Source organism: Rutidosis leptorrhynchoides, chromosome 1, assembly GCF_046630445.1.
Source record: "Rutidosis leptorrhynchoides isolate AG116_Rl617_1_P2 chromosome 1, CSIRO_AGI_Rlap_v1, whole genome shotgun sequence".
Classification (NCBI taxonomy): Eukaryota; Viridiplantae; Streptophyta; class Magnoliopsida; order Asterales; family Asteraceae; genus Rutidosis; species Rutidosis leptorrhynchoides.
Genome location: NC_092333.1, coordinates 192,693,390 through 192,696,324, shown reverse-complemented (window position 1 = coordinate 192,696,324; position 2,935 = coordinate 192,693,390). Strand labels below are relative to the sequence as shown.

The 2,935-nt window shown below is 36.3% G+C and overlaps 1 non-coding gene across 1 annotated transcript; it reads left to right on the top strand.

Moving 5' to 3' along the window:
- The first annotated feature begins 2,537 nt into the window (after positions 1 to 2,537).
- Positions 2,538 to 2,644, top strand: LOC139886695 (small nucleolar RNA R71). Its single transcript, XR_011772568.1, has one exon. It is a non-coding gene; the product is annotated as a small nucleolar RNA R71 (small nucleolar RNA).
- The last annotated feature ends 291 nt before the right edge of the window (positions 2,645 to 2,935 follow it).

Here is a 2,935-nt window from a genome sequence, read left to right as displayed (position 1 = left end):
TCAATTGGAATTTAAAAATAACTGGAGAATCCATCAAGGAAATAGTAGTAATCTTTTCCCGCCAAACGTTCTAGCATTTGGTAGATAAATGGTAGCGGGAAATGATCTTTCCTTGTAGAGTCGTTTAGACGACGATAGTCTATACAGACTCTCCACCCAGTGATAGTTCTTATAGGAACGAGTTCGTTCTTATCATTTAGAATAACAGTTGTACCCCCTTTCTTGGCTACTACTTGTACAGGACTTACCCACGGGCTATCGGATATAGGGTAAATTAACCAGGCATCAAGTAATTTGATAACCTCCTTTTTGACAACTTCTTTCATGTTAGGGTTTAACCTCCGTTGCCTTTGTACCACGGGTTTAAAATCTTCTTTCATTAGAATTTTATGAGTACAATAAGCTGGGTTAATCCCTGGAATATCAGTTGTTTTCCAAGCAATTGCCTTTTTGTGGGTTTTTAAAATAGACATTAACCTACCCTTTTCGTCATCTGAAAGTTTTGATGAAATTATGATGGGTAATTGTGATGTTCCTTGGAGATAAGCATACTCCAAATGTTTCAGGAGTTCTTTAAGTTCCAAGGTGGGTAGTTCTTCCAAGGAAGATTTTATCCGGATCCTATTACCATCGGTAATTTCTTCAAAAGGTTCATCTTCCCCGGGAATTTCTTCTTCTACGTATTTTTCATCAGTGACTACCTTCAACAGCTTGTCTAACTCTATATCGACATCAAAATCTTCACCTTCACCCATCAGGGTGAAATCTGAGGTTTCGACATTTAATAGTTCTTGTATTTCTTCCTCAATACAACAGTCAACAATGTCTATTTGGAAACATTCGTCATCAGGAGACATAGGGTGTTTCATAGCCTTATCTATGTTCAATATAATTCTATCCTCCACCACACCTAAGCTGAGATTTTTCTCTTTTACGCGCACAATTGCGTCTGCAGTATTTAGAAAGGGATGTCCTAGAATTAGGGGAACCTTACTATCTTTTTCCATTTCAAGAACAACGAAATCAGCAGGAAAGATTAAGTGATTTACTTTTACCGGTAGGTTTTCAGCAATGCCAATAGGATAGTTGTAAGTTCTATCAGCTAATCGTATACACATCCTGGTTAGTTTTAAATCACCTAAGTTCAATTTTAAGTACAAGGAGTGAGGCATAAGTTTAATGCTCGCTCCTAAATCAGCTAATGCATTGTACATTACTGAATCTCCCATCAGACAAGGAATGATGAAACTTTCAGGATCTCCAAGTTTTGGTGGCAAATTTTGCTTTTGTAAAATTGCCGAGCATTCTTCATTAAGGAATGTGGTTTAAACTTCTACATATTTTCCTTTGTCTGCTATAAGATCTTTGATAAACCTTCCATAATTCAGCATACCCGCAAGAACATCTACAAGCGGTACATTTATACAAACTTGTTGTATTGTGCTTGTAATTTATCTTTCTTCAAACGTTGCATATATGGAATTGGAGGTTTGTATACCTTCAATGGTGGTTGATTTTGAGTCTTTGGTGCACTTGTGGTTGGTATCGTATTTTCTTCCACCACAGGTTCGTTTTCTTGTGAAACATGAATAGGAGTGAGAGGCTTTGGAATCTCTGGGTTAATGGTTAACCCAGTTCGCGTAGTGATTGAATTAACTTGCGAAACATTACTTGAATTTTGAGTTTCCTTACCCTTAGGGTTTGGTTGCGTGTTTGATGTTAAAGTTCCCGATTGCCTTTCAGCAAGCAATTGGGATATTCTTCCAATATCTCTTTCAAGGTTTTGAATTGACGCTTGATGATTCCTTTGTATTTGCTCGTTTTCCATTTGGGATTGATGAAGTTGTCTCTTCACTTGCTCATTCATTTCTGATTGACTTTTGACAAAATTCATCATAACTTCTTCAAAGTTAGATTTCTTCTCTACTGTTTGCGTGTTATGATTTTGTTGTTGATATGATAATTGAGGTAATGGTTGTTGTTGGAAATTTTGTTGAGGTGGAAATGGAGGTTGGTTTCTTTTGAAAAAACCAAGTGGTCCATTTCTTTGAAAAGCAAAATTCTTCGGGTTTTGATATCCTGGGTTTGCAGGTTTATAATTAGATTTTCCTCCTTGAAAATTGCCTTGTCTTTGATTGGCCATAAAATTAACTTGTGCTACTGAGTTCATTGGCCGATCATTGATATCACAATCTTTTGTGAAATGTGGCTATCCACAAATTTCATAGCCTACTTGCAATGCTAAAACTGTTGAATTTAGTTTCTCTATTTCTCTTCCAAACTTTTTGAATTGATTCGACAGTGAAGCTATGGTTGTATTGTTGTCTTCATTTTCTTCAAGGCTTGCCACCGTCCTTCTAGGTAGTTGATCTCTAGACGGTGTCCATTCAAAAGTATGAACTGACATGTCTTCTAACATGTCATACGCTTGATTTGGTGATTTATACATAAATACTTCTCCAGCGGAGGGATCTAATATACCACGAGTATGTTCATCAATACCAAGATAAAAAGTTTGTACTATTTGCCCTTTTTGCAATCCGTGTTACGGACAATTTCGTAACATTCTTTTTAATCTTTCCCATGCATTATAAAGAGTTTCATCCGCCTTTTGTTTAAAAGTGGTGATTTCAGTTCTAAGTCTTTCAGCTTTTGCCGGTGAGAAAAATCTGGTAATGAATTTTTCTCTTAATTCGTTAAAAGTTGTGATAGAATCAGTTTTGATGCATTCAATCATGCTTTTGCGTCTCTGATTAACGAGTACGGAAAAGTTCTCAACTTAAATGCATCTGAAGAAAAATCTTTATTTTTGTACAGTTCACATAAATCTTCAAAAGCTTCTAAATGTTCTATCGGATTGTTATTAAGTCTTCCGTCGAGTTGGTTTTCACGAACCATGTGCATAAATTGCCCCTTAACTTCCCAGTTTTCAGCC